Raw genomic sequence first — 1,695 nt, 5'->3', positions numbered from 1 at the left:
AATGATAATAATATAATATGACAATTGTACAGCTGTCCAATCCAGTGAAAGAACTCCGGCTTCGAGCAGTTTACAAACACAAACAGTACATCGTGTTTCGGAACAGAAATCTATACATATAGTAAACTAGATCTAGACGTGAGATCTATATACTCGTGTTGGAGAACATTTCTCATATGATCTACGAGTATACTTGTATTCTGTAATATTTCTCATGAAATCTAAAAATAGAAACGACATCAATTGACTTTCCTTGTAATTTATACAGTCGGACCCCATCGAACGGTTACCTGTATAAGACAAGCACCTGTACAAACGACCACCTGTATAAGACAATCTCCTGTACAAACGGCCACCTGTATAAGACAATACCCTGCTCTAACGGCCACCTGTATAAGACAATCGCCTGTACAAACGGCCACCTGTATAAGACAATCACCTGTACAAACGGCCACCTGTATAAGACAATCTCCTGCTCTAACGGCCACATATATAAGACAATACCCTGCTCTAACGACCGCCTGTAGAAGACAATCACCTGTACAAACAGCCACCTGTATAAGACAATCACCTTACAAACAGCCACCTGTATAAGACAATCATCTTACAAACAGCCACCTGTATAAGACAATCACCCTTACAAACAGCCACCTGTATAAGACAATCACCTGCTCTAACGACCGCTTATATAAGACAATCACCAGCTCTAACGGCCACCTGTATAAGACAATCACCTGTACAAATGGCCACTTGTATAAGACAATCACCTGCTCTAACGGCTACCTGTATGCGGCACTCACTCGTGCAAACATCCACAAACTATTTTCTCCCTTGCATTCTTTAACCATTATAATGACACTGTGTAAAACGTCCACCTGTCTAGAACGGCCGCTAACCCCTCGACAATGGGTGATACCAGTTATTGATTGTGGGTGGTTGACGGTTGCTCTGGTGTAGTTGGTTCCTTCTTTCCTTTCAAACATCTATCGCCTTTATCTCTCCTCCTTTTCTTTGTATGTTACTCTCTAGAAGTAACACCTCTATATAATCGTCGGCACTTATGTGACTTATTTGTGTTACAATAAATGTCTAAAAACTCTTATTAAAATTAAAATACCCACATTATGAACCGCACGTCAATTGCACTGACATCATGTATGACTACACGACATAATGTACCTACATAACGAAATGTACTATACGAAACGTCGCGTCCCCTAACAGATAATTTTTTATTTTGGTAAGTGTTTTACGACGCTCGCAACTGCATAAGGCATAAGGTCATACGCGCTGGACACACCAAACATTTTCAGTTGGTAGGAACTTTTGAATTTTGCCCGGGTGGTAACCGAAGCCTACTCTAATCGATTTTAGAGCACCAAGGGATCTTTGACGTGCGCAACTTGCACACGGGACCTCCGAGATTTTTTCAATTTGTCCGAGAAGGCTAGGTGTAGAATTTTTCTACCAGAAGATCAGGGGTGTGGCTGAAACACAGATGTAAGAAGGAGCCAAGGAGTAGCAGTAGAAAGGTTGCAAAAAGAGTCAGGAGCCCAGAGGAGGGGGCAAAGGAGGTGAAGGGGTGGGGGCAGAAAGACGAGACGAAAGCAGACGACAGAACATTGCTAGAGAGCAGAAAAGGAAGTGAAAGGAGACACCTTTAGAGAAGAAAAATTTCCCGTTGCTACCCGGATC

This window comes from Aplysia californica, unplaced genomic scaffold, assembly GCF_000002075.1.
Source record: "Aplysia californica isolate F4 #8 unplaced genomic scaffold, AplCal3.0 scaffold00835, whole genome shotgun sequence".
Lineage (NCBI taxonomy): Eukaryota > Metazoa > Mollusca > Gastropoda > Aplysiida > Aplysiidae > Aplysia > Aplysia californica.
This window is presented reverse-complemented; position numbering follows the sequence as displayed.